The sequence below is a fragment of the Thunnus albacares genome, chromosome 22, assembly GCF_914725855.1.
Source record: "Thunnus albacares chromosome 22, fThuAlb1.1, whole genome shotgun sequence".
Lineage (NCBI taxonomy): Eukaryota > Metazoa > Chordata > Actinopteri > Scombriformes > Scombridae > Thunnus > Thunnus albacares.
Window position 1 is genome coordinate 12662719 of NC_058127.1, and position 18998 is coordinate 12681716.

The window sequence follows — 18998 nt, forward strand, 5'->3', positions numbered from 1 at the left end:
AGGATCTATGGATGTGATATATTTGCTGTGCAGCTCGTCTTAAAAAGTTTCAGCTGTGACTCGTTTCCCACAGAAAACAGTCTCGACCCTCCGTCTGGAGCCCACATCCTCCCCGCAGCGGAGAGCGCAGAAATGTGGGGAAAAATATCATCCTGACACCCCATTTGTCTTGAGAGTGGGGAAAACCGTGCTACAGAGAAGAAAAAGCATGCATGATTGCTTTATCAATACAAAGTGAACATGATGAAACTTGTGTTGATGGTTCATCAATTCGGCACACTAGGAGAGGAGCAGGGACGTCTGCCGGTGATGAATGTGTTGTTTGGGCTCTACTGTACACAGCAACAAATCCCAGCCTCTCACACACAGGACCACCTTATTGGCCCTTCATCGACTGGTGGATGCAGTTACCGCGGCGATCACATGGTGTCAGCAGAGCATCAGAGGAAACCAAACAGGAAACATGTCTTCCACACCCTGACATGGAAACGTACACAGTGTCAGCGCATGTTAGGTGACCGGAATCAGACTTGTTTTATTTGTCAAGTTCAAGTAAGACCACATAAGAAGAAAGTACTTTCCTAAAAAGTGTGTGTTTCAAGTCTATTTCCCAGCGGATATGTACTTACAAATACAGGCCTACCTCGGTTGTTTTAGTCTAACACAGATTTCTCTCAGTGGCACTCCGTCTCCCTATTCTGCCATCTCAGCTGAAGTAAGATTCACTGTGGTGTAACCAGCAGACGACAACCGAACACTGAATCTTGCATTTTCTCTTTGATGTCACATGACTGACTTTTTGGTTGCCTAGGGGCATCGAAAAGATTTGACCAGTCTTTTCAAAACACACAAGGAAATCAAATTAAATAAAAACAATACAATTAAATAAAAACAATACGATTAAATAAATGATTAAATACAATAAAATTAGCACATAATTAGATGAAATTGAATGAAAGCAAATAACTTAAGTTAATTAAATTAATGTGTTAAATTACATCAACTTAAATAAGTTAGATTAATTATATTACATTAAATTAAATAGCTAAATGAAATTAAACAAACTTGGATACAATTATATTTAATTGTCATTTATTATATGGCTATTATTTCATTCAATTGTTTTAAACTTCTAAATAACACAGAATCAATTAGTAGATAATGATTTGGTAAATAGATGGATAGTTAAACAAATAATTAAATATTAGTTACTTCATATTAGTCCCCTCATTTAAAGTGGTGCATGACTCAGCATAATTCCCTTACCCTATTTCTGAGGGTTAGGGTTAGGGTTCCTGAGGTGTTACTGAATTATTAATTGCTGCAACATTGCAGAGCCACAAATCTACGTCTATCCACTCTGCAACTAACACTTTTCCTGTGATCTGATTCTAGATCAGTACATTTTAAACTGCATTCAGCTGCCGCCGTGTCCCATATTCTCTTCCTACTTTCGTCCTCTCTGCTTCCTCTCTTTCCTCACAGGAGCATGGCAGGTTGTGAACACATTGTGGATATTTATGGCCCCCGAACGGCACTGCAGAGTTGTAATTGGCCCCACAACGACGCTAATGTTGAGAAAGAGGAGCCATGCAGGATGAGAAAAGTGATGCAATGCTCTGGCAGAAGATGGCAGATCCTCCCCTTAATGAATGCCGCTAGAGAAGGTAATGAATTGACAGAGGCCTTAAAGGAACACATACGTAAAGTGAGTGTGTATCAGTGAGGCTTTTACCCCACCTGTCACTGTGCGTCATATCTCTACCACTCCTCTCTGCCAAAATCAGCCTCTCTCATTTCTTTATCACCATCACTCAACACCCTCTCCCTCTCTCTCGTTTGGATCCCATTCCATTGCAGTATAATGGGTTTATTAGTGTGGTTAATGCACTGTGACCTACTGGGGCTTGCCATCTACCTTTTTCATGCACAAAAAAAAAAAAAAAAAAGAAAAAGAAAAGGTGGAATGTTTTTAAAAGAGGAGCATTACAGAAATGAAGTATAAAGGAAGAGAGAGAACTCTGGTCAGTGTTTTAGAAGCAAAATTAAAACTGACAAATTATGTAAATGAAGAAATAATGACAAAGAAAAGAATTTTAGAGAGGAAACAGAAGCTGCGAGTGGACCCCAAAGCAGATGTGCGCATTCATAGCCGTTATAAGAAACAGCAGCAGAGAGTCCATGTTGATAGTTGCCATGTTTACCCATGGTGGGACAGACAAAGTCAGCTTTGGCACCAGCCGCGCTCAGTGCAAATGAATGTTTATGCTCCAAAACCTGCAGCCAGTTTGTAGTATAATGAAGCCATTCCAGTCGGGAATGTGGTGTTCCTGTGTCTGCGAGAGCAAAGCCAAAACAGGGATTTACAAAGGGGAGGCTTTACCTGGGGGGGGGGGGGGTATTAAGGTTTGAACAATGACAGCCTTCAGAGCACATCTTTGAAGCGTAATTGAAGAATTTTTGTGTGTCTGACATTGTCTACAGTACAAGTCAGGGTTTTGGTAAACACCAAACAGCTGCACTGGTAAATATTTTTTATGAACAGTGGAATAAATTACCATGTGTAATTTGAAGTTTGCTTGAAGTGTGAAACCCACAGAGAATTATTATCCTATGGAAGCGCATTGCATTCACCAACTAAAAGACAACACTAGGTCAAAACCTAGTAATGGCTGGACCACGTATGAAACACTAGAAGAAGTGCTTTGAATGAAGCCAATTTGACATAGAGCCTTTCTCAAGTACACTATGTTTGGACTTGGCAAACATCCTCAAACATCTGGGGACGGGAGGACGATCATTCCGCAATAGGATAGCACCAGCTCAGCTTCAACAAACCTACCTGACTGTACTGTGACAAAATAATCTCAACTCAAAGCTCCACTAACACTTTTTCCTCATCAAATAACCTCATTGACAGAGAGATGCAGTAAATTGTTATTCAGTCTGTAATGTAGCTATAATAAAACAATAAAAAAATGAAATTTAATATAGATTGATCTGTTCATTTTAATACATTCATATTTATTGAAATGTGGTGATATCTGTACATATAGAGCTCCAGAGGTAGTGCTGTTGTCCAGTCCAATTAAAACATGAAGCTTTACTTTACATTCAGACAAACTCATGTGGCAGCTACAATTGTTAGATTCATTGGATCATGTTCTCCCTGGGATGATGCCGGATATTGACTGGCCGGTCATCTCAGGAGTTGGGATGCTAGTGGCTTAGATGACTGGCTGGTCTCACCCAGCCTCGAAAACATCTCCGAAAACGGTGGAGCTAATTTCCAATTAGGGGTGTTATTTGGATAAACTGACCACATATTGGGAGATTCAATGGTTACTTTCTCGTCTGAAAAAATATTAAAACTTAATAAAGTGACATGTTTTAACCTGGTTCAAAATCTCCATCCCTGCCGGTTGGTGCAAAGTGCATTCTGGGATACTTGGGAGTCCCAAGCTTTGGCGGCTTTCAGCCGACCAATGGTGTGCCTTCATCACTCAGTCAGTGACTCACTCAGTCAGTCACGGACATTCACGTATAGGGCTGGCTCCGCTATTGCAGTCCAGCCAAAAATTTGAGGCCTTATGTCATAATTAATGACATGTAATCTCATAAACATGAGAAAAAAATCTCATAATTATGATTTAGTATCTCATAATTACAAGCTCTCATAATTATGAGATAGTAAATAGGTGAAGGAGGGAGGGAGGGAGGTGAAGGAATCTGGCTGCTTTAAACATCACAGCTTCAGCAACTGAAGGTTTTTATTCTGACTGCTCGACCAAAATGTTAAATCTGACCCGACCAGCATGTTTATATCTGTCATCTGGCAGCACTTTGATTTACTGAAGAGTTTTGTTTACTACAGTTTACCAGTGTTTATGAGAGGTTAGGAAGGACGTGATCGTCTCTTCCTTCCTCGATGGATCTGGTTGTGATTGTCCTTGTGAATATAAAATCCGGTTGTCGGCCTTCAGGACATCCATGATGGTTCCCATCAGGGGGTGTGAGGACTTTGTCCACAGTGAACATGGAGGCGAAGCAGCCCGTCTTATCACGGGCAGCAGTGCAGGCGTTCTCAACACACAGGTTGTACAACAAACAGACACAGATCTGAGAGGAGGCAGGAAAACCTAAGAAGTGGCAGGTACACCTGACTGGAGGTGGGAACACCTGACAGGTGGTAGGTACACCACAGGGGAGAGGGGGTCACCTGAGAGGAGGCATGTACACCTGAGATATGCACACATTTTTTGCTCAAGTTCAAAGTTTGTTTTTATGGCCCTGCAACATTATTGTTTTGGCTAATACTTACTACTCTAACCTTACAGAGACAGCAGGCAGCTGTTTTCACTGAAAAGGCTCGGCTACCTTCCCCGCACCAAACAACAGACAGTTAATGGCTAGCTGGTGAAGCATTTACCAGCTAAAGAGCCAGATATTTTTCTCAAGAGCTGGAGGAGACCAAAAAAGCTAATAAAAAGATAAAAGGAGAGTGAATATTGCACTTTCTTTTCCCCGGGTAGCCAGAAACACAACTCCAAATACAGTACAATGTTTCTTCATGTCTGCTGAATGAGGAAATAGGCAATTGTTTGCTAACACATTACCCATATCAACACAGGTGATAACTTATCAACGCTATGCCCTCAACTAGTCCAAACTCAACTTTAAACTTTCATTAAAAACATCTGAGTGAACATACTTCTGGTCATTTGCAAGCCAAAAAACTTTGGTTGAAAGGTTTAAGATTTTTTTTACACATCAAAAACATATAACATTCAGAATAAATGTCTATATTCCTGTGTCTAGCAGGTTCCATTCACATTGAAATATAGTTGTTTAAATACTTAACCTTGATGTGTGAAAAAACTTTCATCTTTCATCCAAATTTATTCCAGTTTTAACTTAGATGTCTAGATGTCTTATGACCTGCAAACTACCAAAACCATGCTCACTGGGATGGTGCGACTAAATAATGAATAGAAGATTGAGGACTGTGGAGATGAAAGTTAAGGGAAATGTATCTTTGAAAACGTAGAGCTTTTTTTTTGAAAAACAGATCAAGACAAGTCCCCCCAAAAAAACCTATGTTTCAGTTTAACATGCTGGCCTCCACAAAAGCAACTCTGTTACTTGTAGCTTTACAAGATGCTTCTGATCAAATTAGATACTTTATCAAGGCTGCACACACACCATCCAGCTGCACAATTTATCCACACACAGAGAAATGGGGACTGAATCCTGAAAAAAAGCATAGTTTGAATTTCATCTTCAGTTTCTTTTTTTGTAATGAACATTTTATTGAAAGCTTAAACAGAGAAATAAGACAGACAGGGATCGATTCACTTAATTGGAGAACCCTTGATAACACTGGAATACCAAGTTGACCACTAAGATACAGATGACAAGTTGGTGAAAGGGCCCCACGTAAACACGTATTGATCAAGCTTATTCAGTAGAGAGTATGTCACTCTCTCATAAGCAGCCAACTGTGCCATTGTTATAGACCAATCTTAGTAATGGGGTGGGTGTTTCTTCCTCCAGTGTATCAGTAATATCTGTTTGGCTGTTATAAGAGCCAAAGTAATCTATCTCTTTTTGAAGGAGAACTCAGAGTCCTGGAGCTCCGTGGTTGAGCCCAAGATGACGGCTTTTCAGAGGTTTGGCGCTTTTTGTTTAGGACTTAAAACATAATCTCTTAGATTATTATTATTCCACCAGTCCTTAAATGTTGGACATGTCTAAAGTATATGTAGTATAGAGGCACCAATTCCTTCACATCTTGAGCAAGAATCTACTGGTATTAGGTTCCATTTATATAGCTGTTGTGCTGTCCGATGCCAACTGTGTATTATTTCCAATTGAATAAACCTATTACCCATTTCCTTGTACACTATATTAATGTTATTCAAACAATTCCCAATCCACAGGAGATATGTCCACAGCCAGGTCTCCTGTTCAGTGTTTCTTGACCTTGAGAAGGAGTCACTTAATTGTTCCTGTAGTAAATGATAGATCTTTGAAGCGACACTCCTGCATGATAATGATCTAATCAGCATTTCTTCAATCGGGCTGCCCGTGGGGTCAGTAAGAGGGCTTCCTAACCATTTAGACAAGCCACTTTGCATTTGGACATACCCCCAAATTTGATTATGTGGTAATTTGTATTTATCTATAATTTGGTTGAAGCTTAGGAAGTGCTTAGTGTGGTTATCACATAAATGCAAAACGTAGGTAATCCCAGCTTTTCGCCATAGTGTCTAATTAACTGTTTTGTTGTCTCCAATTAAAATTTGCTTATTATTCCATAAAAGGTGCTTGAGGGGATTTGCAAAAGTTCCAGCAACCAGCTCTATGCAGTTTGTACCACAATGATTTAGTGTTAGTGATTATAGGATGATCCTTCTGTTGTAGCAACTTTGTGACAAATAGCTCGGACCAGGGCGACAGCCCACCACCAACTTCAGTCTCTATCTGTAACCAGCTTGGTTTATCTCTTGCCTCACTACTTGATATACTCATATACTTTATATTGATAGTCCAATAGTACCATTTAAAATTGGGAAGAGAAAATCCCCCTTCCTTTGTATGAGCTTGTAGTTTCTGTATTCCTATATGGTGCTGTGAGTCACCCTAAAGAAAATCTAAAATAAATCAAATATATAATATCTTATAATATAATATCTTAAGTAGGAGTTGGGAATATTCAGAGGAAGTTCGGATACTATGTAATAAATCACAGGTGCAGTCATCATTTTAACAGAGTGTATTTTCCCCCAAAGCGAAAGATGAATTTTGGTCCACCTACCAAAATCAGATTTCATTTTCAGTAGTGGATTAATATTTTCTCTGACCATATCTTTGTAATCAGAAGTTACTTGATTGCCCAAGTACTTGATACCTTTCGAAGACAAATGAAATAAAACTAGATGGGCAATAACCTGTAAAAACCTAAAGGTGTAATCTCTGATTTATCCCAGTTAATATGATATGCTATTAATAGTGTGAATTCCTATATACAGTTTAATAAGGTGGGTATAGATTTTTTTGGTTGTGTTAGCAGTAGTAACATATCATCTGTGTACAGTAAAAGTTTATGATGACTACTGCCCACTATGATTCCATGAATATTTGCATTATTCCTCAGCCGCTGAGCTAAGGCCTCTAAGGCAAGTACAAACCCGCAACTGTGCAACTGGAATAGATCAGATATAAGATCATTTGTTAAAACACAAGCTTAGGGGGTGTCATATAAGGTTTTAATCCATGTAATGAAGTTTTTTCCAAAGCCAAATCTTTCAAGTGTTTCAAAGAAGTAACTCCATTCAACACATTCAAAGGCTTTGGCAGCATCTAATGACAAAGCGATTGTTGGATGGACAATATACAAGGTACTGTAGGTTGACTAGTCATCTAATCTTATCAGAACTATAGTGATTTGGGATAAAGCCTGTTTGGTCCATGTGGATTATACTTCCAATAATTTTTGACAAAAGGTTTTCAAAAATCTTTGCTTTGATCGCAATTAGGTAGAGAGATAGGTTGATAGCCATTAAGATCTGATACATCTTTTCCTTTTTTGTGAATGAAAGATATAACTGTGATTCACAGAGATTGTGGCAAGGTGCCAGCTTTAAATGCATTGTTGTAAACCTCAAACAACAAAGGACTTATGGTATCTTCAAATGTTCTGTGAAAATCGGCAAGAAGTCCATCTTGCCCGGGGGATTTGTTTGGTGGCATGTTTTTAATCGCCTGAGAGATCCCCTCTATTTTTAGTGGTGCCTCCAAGAAATCTCTGTTACTGTCAGAAAGTTGTGGAAGATTAAGGTCAGCACAAAAACTGTCAAACTTTTATCTAAGTTGCCCTGTGATGAATAAAGAGTGTTATAGAATGATCTGAATCTATCATTTATCTCCTTAGAGGAGGTAGAGATATTTTCATCTGGCTGCCGTATACCAGCCATATGATTCATACTGTTTCGTTGTTTTAAGTGGTATGCTAGAAGCCGATCAGGCCTTTCACCCATTTCCCGGTATGTCTGTCTGGTTCAAAATAAGCCTCACTCACCTTTCTTATGATATTATTTATTCAATTGATATTTAGTGGCAATTATCTTGTTCAGTTTGGACCTGTCCTTGGTTTGAGAGGATGAGATTTCGAGTATTTTAAGTTTGCCCAGAGAATTTCTCATTAGCTGACTTCTTCTTGAGCATAGGAAATGATTCTCCCTCTCCAATAGGCTTTCAGAGTATCCCCCCAGATGTCAAGGGCACAGTCCTGCTTTCTACTAGTTTCCTCAAAAAGCAAAGTTTCATTTCTAATCATCTTGAGGAATGTACTGTTTTTCAGTAAGGATACATTCAAACGCCATCTCCGGCTTTTAGGTGTCTGTGAGAATTTAGTTAGGCAAAGGAAAACAGGTGCATGGTCTGAAATGACTATATTACCTATATTAGAGATAACAGAATATAACTGAAGGATTAGAAAATAATTGATTTCGGTCTCCAGAAATATTTTACACCCATACAAGAGGCTAAATCTCAAATGGCAACAGCTGATCTACTCTCTGTATTACATCTGGGCAGGGATCTATCAAGATCCTGATCTAGTATTTGATAAAAATCACTGTCTCATATTATCTGAATATTCCCTAGCTCCAAGAGAAGTTGTGATATGTTATGAAAAAACTCTGGCCTATCTAAATTAGGTGCAGAAATATTACAGAGATACTATTACATAGCGGTCATCCGAGTCAGTTAGCACTTCTGTTTCATTAAAATTAATTGCCTTATTAATCAAAATGGAGATCCCTCTACTTTTGCCAGTTCCTGAGATTGAAAAACCCTTCCCCACCCAAGAGCACCTCAGCTTTAGGGATTCTTTCTTATTTAAATGTGTATTCTGAACAAAGGCAATGTCGACTTTAGATGATTTTAGATAAAGTTCCAACTGGCCATTTTTAGGTTAGTTATATCAGCCATGGAATAGTAAAGTGATCGTACATTGTGTATGTATTATGTATTTACAGATGGGTGACAAATTAAAGGAAAAACCGGTACAGGTCTGAATGCTTGACCCCTACAGTGAGGGGGATCTGGTGGCTCTGTTATGCTGCTGGCATGGTTTGGGTCCACTTGACCCCTTAGGGGGAAGGGTCACTGCAAATCAATATAAAGGTGTTCTGAGTGATCACCTTTATCCTATGATGGTATATTTCCATCCTGATGGGAGTGGTCTCTTCCAGGATGACAATGCCCCAATTCACAGGGCATGAGGGGTCACTAAATGGTTTGATGAGTATGAAAATGATGTGAATCATATGCTATGGCTTTCACAGTCACCAAATCCCAACCCAATTGAACACCTATGGGAGATTTTGGACCGACATGTTAGACAGTGCTCTCCACCACCATCATCAAAACACCAAATAAGGGAATATCTTTTGGAAGAATGGTGTTCAACCCTCCAGAAGAGTTCAGAGACTTGTAGAATCAATGCCAAGGCACACTGAAGCTGTTCTGGCAGCACGTAACAGCCCAACACCTTACTAGGACACTTTACGTTGGTTTTTCCTTTAATGAACAAACTATGTACAGACCCAGCCAAGGTATGAGGGCTGGGACATGAAAACGTAAACTATGTCATAGACTGAACTCAACTTTCCATCAACCCACTAGCTTCATATCTGTAGTACGTCCTATCAGCCATATTAGGTGGAGAGCAATAAAACTTAAATGTGGTCTTTGTCGACCTCTACTGGATAGCGCTATAATAGTGACAGAATTTATCCAGGGAAACTCTGACATTCTGCTTAGATCAGGAAGTAAAAGCTAAATAAATAGCAGAAACAAAATATTAACAGGCTCCATTAGTATGTAACCAGTACAGATTACTAATATTTAAGATAGGGAAAGGAGCCCACCAGTTGGTATTCATTTACCCCACAGGTTATGTATTTAAATCAGCTCTCCTTGGTAATCTTTTTCCTGATGAACTCCAATGCTTCCTCAGGCGAGTTGATTCAATGACGTGCTCCGTTGTGTTTAATCAGGGAAGCGGAGTGTATATTCCACTCCCCTGTTCCTCAAATCAGTCTTCACTTGTTTGAAGGAGACCCTCTGATCCGTGATTTGTTTGGAGTAGTCTAGGAAAAACATGATCTCGGCTCCTTGCAATAAGATCTGTCCCTTCTCTCTGGCTGCTCGGAGTATCTCCTCTTTAACTTGGTAGTGGAGCATGTTGATCATGACGGGCCACAGCTGGTCCCCCTCTCTCTGGTCTTGTCTTGGTGGGAACTCCATGAGCTCACTGTATCTCCAATGATGGGAATTGGTGCTCCAGCATGACTGGAATCTCATGCTGCAGAAACTGAATCATGTTATTCCAAATCATTGATGTGATCTTGTAGATTTTGCACTTCTTCTTGGATAGCTTCGATTTGTTGTTTGGATGTGTCAGCGGCGCTCTCTAGTGCAGCGACCTGTCCTTCAGCCTCTTCCATGTGGGAGCTTAATGTACTAATTTTCCCTTCGATGTCTTCCACAGTAGCCAATATTCCGCAGTATAGTCGTCAGTATTCTGTGTGGACACGTGAATTGCTCTTATCTCTGAGGCAAGAGTACTCAGTGTGGGCTAACACTTAACAAAGACGTCCATTTTCTTGCTAGCTTTAGCCAGCTGCATCGGTGGTGAATCTTTGAGACGCTGAGGCTTCTGGATTTCTTGATTAGGTATTGGTATTTTGATTCTGAAGAGATGATGAGCTATTCTTGTTGTTAACTACTAAGACTAAGACTGAGGTAATTATCAATGACTTTCCCGTGTCAGGTTTGATGGAGCAACTTTCTACACCATCATCTCCGCTGAGAGCCCACGTAACCTGCTTCATCTTCAATTCTAGCAAAGGTGGGCTTGATTAAAACTGTTTCTAAAAAAATAGTATCACTACACTTAAGCGCTGCGTGAATCTTTTTATTAAGCAATTATGAGTTTAATTTACTTGCCTTAAAGTGGCTGAAATAGATCAAAGGCCTCATTAATATAAATGAACAAATCATAAAAATGTTTGTCAGGAGCGGAGTCGTCTAAATGTCTTTTGACTTGAATGACACAGTTCTGATTGATTTGGTGTGATTAAACAGAGCTTAATCAGATTTGCATAGGTGATCACAGCAATCACATCAGCAGAACATTAGCCCTCCACACCTATCAGCTGACACAAATAAGCAGTGCAACTTCATCGCCCAGTGCTTTCTCCCCTGTTATTTCTAATTTACCACATGCATGTGACTTAATTTCAGCATTGTCTGATTTATGCTGCGTTCAAGTTCCTGAAGCACTTGCAAGGACAAAGGTGGGACAGTTTTAAACAAAGTACATTTCAAGGTTCATGAGTGTGTCCATATTTAATGCAAGTTTTATTTCTAACCTTGTAATCTACATAGAAAATATATCTGAGCATCTACTGGGTTAATTGAAAAGGGTAAATGCGAAAGTGTTCCTGCAATAAAATACTGTCCAATGATTTAGGATTAGATGAAAGATGAAACCTACTACACATAATAACTGTTGCAGCTCTTAACACTGGTGATTTTCATGCCTGAACCTCAGTTAAAACCTTAGATACTCCTCTGTGGGTTAAGAAAACTATTATTGAACATTATTAGAAATATTCAGTTTATGAAGCCTTCTCAGAAACAACTACATAAAGGCCTTTCAATCACTCTTGCTGGTTAGACCTCATCTCACAATATGGTGGAGCTAAGCTGTCATGCGGGTGTTTAGGTTAACCCCAAGTTGCAACCACCACTCGAGGCTGAAGCCAATGTGGAAGTACCTTAAACTGCAATGCCACATACTAGTGATAGCGTCGGTCCGAGGTAGCAGGGTGTGTCCAGAGTGTGAAAGGCAACACCCCGTACTCCTTATTTGGAAAGTCCTGGCTCCAAACAGACACGACCATAAGCAGCAACTCTGGGTTTCAAACCAGCTCCAATAGAAAACCAATAGGTGATGTCACACCTCATTACGTCCATCTTTATATACAGTCTGTGTTCCTAACAAGTACATAAAACAGTCTGTACACACCTACAGACTCTTGAGAAGCAGTGTTAATTTTGGCACCTGATTTTGGTGTTGTTCAATCTTAAAAAGTACCCTTTATGCAGTCCCCTTTAATAATTTGAGTGATGTTAGTTTTAATAAACAAAAAGACATTTTAGTTTAGTTTTCATCAGTCTCAATTTTTTATTTCTATTTAAAACATTTCATTCTTCTAAGTATTCTCAGGATACAGCCAGCTGTCACCATCTTTTATGTGTACAGTTACTATGGTTACCGTGATGTTCTCATTTATTGTGTGGTTAGTGGAAAAGCCACTGTTTACCTGTTTATACCAGACTTTGATGGTTCATGCTCACAGTGTATCACCCTGCTTTGTGATAATGCAATGGATTACCTCTCCTCAGTAATGGACCTTTTTTCACAGCAGACCTTTTGAATGGTCATAGTAGGAAAAGCACAGGTGGAGCTAATCATGTTAACGATGGCTCTGTTCCTCTTAAGTGTCCCAGTAAGCCAGGCCGATGAATGAACATGCACAATAGCAGGGCTCTAAAACTGACATATCTAACTGGAGTGAAGTCATAAATAATGTTATCAATTACACCTGTGCTTTTCCTGAAATTACATTAAAAATATCTACTGTGAACTACTTGAACAGAGCATTTTCACTTGACATTATTGCAGCTACCTGTGCTCTCCATTGCAGAGCAGTTTAATCATTCAGAAGCTGTTTTCTTTCATAAACTGTTAATTGTGATACATTTTGTCACATTTTAAAATTTCAACCGTTACATTTTTGTTTCGTCAATTAATATCGTTTATCATAGTTTTCACTGACAAAACGAACAATGAACTGCTGGGAAGAGGCCTAATCAGACAAATAATTGAAGACACCTGTGTATTATAGGTGAACAAGGTTAAATAACCTTTAAACTCAAATATGCATGGTCATAATGCTTTTAACTGTCAGTAATTTTTTTTTTTTGGTTTGTCTTTTTTGTGGTTTAGTGGTACTTAAATAACCAAGATTTAGTGGCATCTAGTGGTGAGGTTGCAGATTGCAACCAACTGAATACCCCTTCCTTCACCCTCTCCTATCAAGTGTCTAGGGGAACTTATGGTGGCCATGAAAAACGCAAAAGGTTTGGTTTATCCATTCTGGGCTACTGTAGAAACATGGCGGTGCAACATGGCAGCCTCTGTGGAAAGCTACCCGCTCCCAATGTTGATATAAAGGGCTCATTCTAAGCCAAAAGCTGAATTGTAGTGTTTTTGTCTGTCACCTGAAATTACGTTTGATAGTTACAGTCAAGTTTACAGTCAAGAGTGACAAAGTAAGCCTTGATCATGTATCAAAAAACTACCTCCTAGCAAGCGAGTGTGGGTATTTTAACAGGTGTTAAGTTCTTTTCTGAGGCAATTAGTTTTACCGTCAACACTGTGTCAGAAGACGAGATGAAGTCCAAACAGTTAGTGTGACTGAGCCATGCTAACAGATGTGACAAGGACACCTCCACTTAGACAGATGCTCAGCTTCTTCCAGCATGGCTTTGAAAAAATACATGTGGATGTTGTCTTGAGAAGCCAGTCAGCAGCTTCAGAGGAGTTTGATCCCTCATCTCCAGCTTGATTACATTTTACATTCTGGGTATTAGTGTGCAATGCCAGGTTGAGATTACACTTTGACATCACAAGCATTACAGGCAATGAGTGCAACACTGGCTGTTACATCGCACCTTGTTTTCTGCATAATATTTAATGTTAGGGTAATGAGGGGCCAGGAGGTGTATTTTGCATAATGATATGTGATCATAAACTGCTCAGAAGACAGACGCATTAAAGGATAACTCAATTTATGCTTTTTATCATCTTTCCTTACAGTTATAGCATATCTATGTGAACGTACAGTACAACAGCCTGTTTCTGACAGAGCCTGAACTAATGGGCTGCATAAAGAGCTAGTAAGAAGTTTAAATAAGAATAAATAAATAAATAAGAAGTTTTGGAACTGTAAGTCATGCAAAGATATTTCTATATAGCCCCAGAATAAAGATATAGAACTAGAGATGTGCATGATACATCCTCTTTAAGACCTGACAAGCCTTTCAAGTTTGTGATTTTGTTGTTGAAACATGTTTCCCCAATGTGTTGCAAAGACAGGCAGTCTCGCATTCTCACTGAAAAATATGATGATTCTTGCAAAAAAATAGTTCTGTGTTGACACTAATACTGTAACTACAGTATCATGCATGTTACAACAGTAACTGCTGAGCACAGGAGTTGTATAGCTTCAGACTTAGACAGTACTGTGACATTGCTGCAGTGACCTGGATCACATTATGAGCCCATCTGACACTCTAAGTCGCTGCTGTGATATGTGAAGTGAGTCTAGGGGTTTAGTGTAATTTGCTTTAGTTGATGAAACACAGTGAAACCTGACAAAAAACTAAAACGAGAACAAAAGAAAGTACAAAAAAAAGAGAACATTTTAGTAGATAAGATAAAAACCCAAAGGTGCTTAATAAAAATTCACTGCTAATCATTTTTAATTCCTGCAGGGCTCGGCTCAGGTTTACTGAGCACTTATCATGTGATGAGACCTTTCTGGCAATTACCGCATTGTCCAATCTGAAAGTAAAACTAACCCTAAATTTTTGCAACTCACATCTGACCTGAGTGTGCGCTACTCAAAAGTTATTTGAATTTCTTTGACAGCTGGAGATCAGAGTGGGAGAGGTGGGATAGAAAAATGGAATCTGAAAGGAGAAAGGCATGAGAGAGAAACACACAGGATGAAAGAATCGCAACAAAACAAGTGAATCAGCAGGGTGCCAAGGTCACCCGAATGTGAGAGCGGCTGACTTATCCAGAGACAACGGTGGAGCAGATTGTGTGAAAGAGTGAAAAACTGAAGGTGAAACAGAATAGAATAAAAGGTATTGTGCACGATTTTGGTTCATAGAAATTCATAGAAAATATGTTTGTGGAACAGACGATAAACAATGTTCAGCTATGAAGCTAATTCGTACATTATATAAAAATGTATCTATTCTCATTAAACTCCCCAAAAACCATCACCCTCCTCTCTCCTCACCTCCCCTGCACTTATAACTCTCCTTCTCACCCCCCCTCCTTTTTTTTTTTTTATAAGTCTAAGAAATCCAATCATTTCTATATGTGTCAAACCTCAAGCTTGATCTCTCAAACAAAGGCGGGCGAATTTGATTTGAGCGAATTCAGGAGCTTTGTGCCAATGAATAAAACATTGCTTCTCCTTGATGTTACCCGGACTTATCAAGTCACAGATTCCCCCTTTGAGCTCGGTGGTGACACAGTGCAGGAACCCCTGTGCAGGATGAAACAGAAAAGATGAAGTTTCTACTGTATATCTTCAGCTTTGGCTGTGAGGATAGATAACTTGCACAAACGCCAAGATATGCATGTATACAGGACATCATGGAGGAGATTGACTTTTGATCAGTTTTTTGATGAATGATGCATTGAAACACATGAAAGAAAGAGAAAGAACTAAAAAGAAAGTTGATTTGTGATTTCATCTCATCTGTCATATACAACTTGTGCAAATCCCTTTGATTGTGCAAAAATCTGATATGTAGGGATTAAGACGACTGTGCGGGAGTTAAACAATATATACATTCTTCTTTAATCCAGGCTCAGTGTGATTATTGACTGTATGTGTGACTTTCATGCATATTTAATTGTGCTGTAAGCTGCCTTGGGTCAAATTAGTAGTTGAAATGGGATTTACTTTTTCTTAAACTAATCAATCAAAGCTGGAATTAACAGCTTTTAGCTCAGAAATTCACAAAGTACCCTGACTAGGAATTATTCAAACTGATCTCTCAATTTCTGTCCTGCCCATTATGCAGTGGTGTGCTGCTATAGGTAGTTTTGCCACTAAGATGTGATGTGATGTGATGAAGAAAAACAGTTAAGGAGTAATATTGCCACTGGATTTCACTCCCATCCTTCCAAAATACTGACACTAAACTGCTATCATCTTTCTTTTTTTTTTTCGATTCACTGGGTATTATAGAGTTATAGAGAGAATATAGGAGGAACAGATGAGAATAATAGATTAAACACAACATTGTAGATAATGAAAAGTATACAGCAAAATCAGTAAACACAAATGAACACTATCAGAAAACTTTAAAAGTGTCTGACGTGGGTCCAAACCACAACGTATTCCTTTTTTGAGGGAATACATTACAGCTCCCTTAATTTTATATTAATTTCCTGGAAATTATCTGTGTAATTTGCAGGTATTTTTAAGACACTGTACAGAAAGGATATTTGGCACAGATTACAAGAAAAATGGAAAAAAGGTTTAAGTTGGTTTAGTTGGTACCCACTCATATTTGGGTTCATATGTAGTTGTTAATTAGCAAAGACTCTTAATAAATGAGTTTAACAATTTGTTAACAGACAAAAATAGTTACTTTTTAGTGTTTAAAACTACAAACCATTGTTAAACAATATATTAGCATATTAGGTTGTTTTTTTAAAAATGCTTTAATGAGTAAGCTCCTATCAACGATTTGGGTAACAATTTACAGAACCCTTTCTTTCCTGCTGATTTCCAGGAATTTTTTCAATAATTTACAACTGCTGGTAACTATAAAATCTAATAACATTTCTTTGAAATGGTTATGTAATTTGGTAGTATATGGGAAATGTGGTCATTATAGGTGTTTAAGAAACAATGTATATACTAATATATCATTTTACACACAAAACTACATGCTGAAAACTAGCAGTTTTATGTCAGTTTAAGAATTGTTAAGGGTTGAGTTATTACGATTTTTTGGAAATAAACAACTGTGAACCCAAACATAATTGTTGGGTACTTACCAACTAAACCAGCAGAACACTTTTTTCCATTTTTTCTTATAATTTACACCAAATTGCACCATCTCTTCAGTAGAAATGTCTTGAAGTGTTTAATACCTGCAAATTACTCAGAACATTTCCGGAAAATATGTATAAAATTAAAGGACCTGTAAAATGAAGTGTTACCGAGTAACAATTGACTCTTTGTATAGGTAAAATTCAATACTTCTCAACACTCACCACTGTTAGCTTTTCTCAACGTCAGCGTTCAGTTTCATCTGTTAACTACGGAAGTGTTGCTTACATATTAACACTGTATGGTGTAAATTTGGTAGCATACAAATATTTTTAAAAAATCACATCTAATACAGTCAATATAAAGTAAACTATGCTAAAAGAAAGAGAATAAATCCATTAAAACATGCTAGAACTTCAACATCTTCGAGCCATCCTCTAAACTCAAGTGCAGCTAGCATCCCTTGTATTCATCAGAGTCCATTAGCATAATTAAATCAGGAAACACAAAGTGAAAACAGCCAACAACATGTATTATTAATGTATCTTTCATCACCTCTAATAATACAGTGAGCACAGAAAATTTCTTGTTACTTCTTTATGGTCAAAAGAGAATTACGACAGCCTTGGTTTTTGTGCTAACTGGCTCAAAAGATGTACTGACATGCTGAAGTTGTGCTGTCAAACTAAAAAATCTAGTGTTCAAAATATTAACTTTGCAGTAAAGACAGTATTAATCAGAAAATGTAAAGAACTGCATGCTAGTAGATTGTTGTAGATTAGGCTATAAGCAGAAAACTGTTTAGCTAACCTTGAGAGACAACAGATAATGGTGTTAAATCACACCCAGCACACTGCATCAAAATACAGTGACTGTAGGCTTAACAGGAGAGGTGTGAACTACCTTTCCTTTCTCACCAGATGGCAGACTTGTCCTTAGCAGGCTTTTTCAGGCTTAGATACTGAACCTAGTCCACTCTCTACATTATTAATGCAGTTGGCATGTCTGACTACCATATCCACAGCACTAATGTGTGTGTGTTTCTGTATCAAGGAGAGAGAATATGAATGAGAGAGAAAGGAGGGATAGACAGAGCAAGAGGTGAACATTTTTTCCTCATGTGCTGTATTTATTTTGGAGGTCAGGCTTACCAGAAAACAGTGTTGGATTCATGAAACTTACATAGCCCTCGTCCCAAATTCACCCCACGGGAGACTGTTAAAGTTTCATTTCATCCACATAACAACTCAAATCTAACAAGTGTCAGAGTCTGAATGTGGGTTCACCTTTATAGTAAGGTTCAACATTTGGACAAAACTTTTCAAATCATCCTATTGTTCTCTACATTTTCTGATAACAATCTGCACACAATAACACGACTTTACACTTACAAATTGCGTGCAGTGCATAAGCCAAAGTTCAATTTTGTGTGCAGGTGATAGACCAAATTAACGCTGCATTTTTAACCGTCTCATTTAACGCTGTTGGTTAGGTTTAGGCACAAAAACCACTTGGTTAGGGTTAGGGAAAGATCATGGTTTCGTTTAAAACTGTAAAATGTGGTAAAAATATCTCAACGTAACATAAAAAATCCCTGTCTAAAATGCTTGATATGACATTAAAAATCTCTGGTTAAAATGCCCGCCGTGACACTGAGGATATCCGGTTGGTGGTCTTGAACAGTGCCCTCCTGCTGCAACAGATTATTTAGCCATCCAACCAACCAACCTCCTCCTAATAAGCAAAAAATCACCTTAAAAAAAGAAAGTCTTATTATATTGATATCACTTCTCTGGGACTTTGCCGTATGCACTGCACACAATTTGAATGTGTAAAGTTGTGGTATTTGTATGCAGATTGGGACAGACAGGGCTGACATACTATATATAGTCAAGAATCTGCATTTACATCATTCTTGCAGTATAAGTCAGTGTGACTTTGCTGTTTAGTTTTCCTGATTAAAAGAACACCATCAAATCAAGTGAAGATAAACATTTTGCACAAATCAAATCATTCCAGTGATTAGTTGACCGAAAGTGCGAGAGGTGCCAG

General features: G+C 38.4%; 1 long non-coding RNA gene across 1 annotated transcript; it reads right to left on the minus strand.

The window, feature by feature from the left end:
- Positions 1–204: 204 nt before the first annotated feature.
- LOC122973476 lies at positions 205–834 on the minus strand. Its single transcript, XR_006400027.1, has 2 exons — positions 644–834; positions 205–477 (listed from the first exon to the last, which is right to left on the minus strand). It is a non-coding gene; the product is annotated as an uncharacterized LOC122973476 (long non-coding RNA).
- Between the last annotated feature and the right edge of the window lie 18164 nt (positions 835–18998).